Source organism: Lupinus angustifolius, chromosome LG17 (genome assembly GCF_001865875.1).
Source record: "Lupinus angustifolius cultivar Tanjil chromosome LG17, LupAngTanjil_v1.0, whole genome shotgun sequence".
In the NCBI taxonomy this organism is placed as follows: domain Eukaryota; kingdom Viridiplantae; phylum Streptophyta; class Magnoliopsida; order Fabales; family Fabaceae; genus Lupinus; species Lupinus angustifolius.
Window position 1 is genome coordinate 14164001 of NC_032025.1, and position 240 is coordinate 14164240.

The window sequence follows — 240 nt, forward strand, 5'->3', positions numbered from 1 at the left end:
TTTCTCTCTCTTTATTGCATTTAATCGGTTAACTTGTATAGTAGAATTAATTGCTATATTCTGTATCTGTGCTATACTGTTAATACTCTGATAAAATTGTAAGCTCTGTGTATTCATTTCATTATCGGTTAATTTTCGTGCAAGAAACCGAATCTGCCTAAGCTTACTGTTTATGTTTTAATCGATTAAGTCAAGTGCGTTAATTGATTATCATCATTCTTTTAATCGATTAAATTGGGG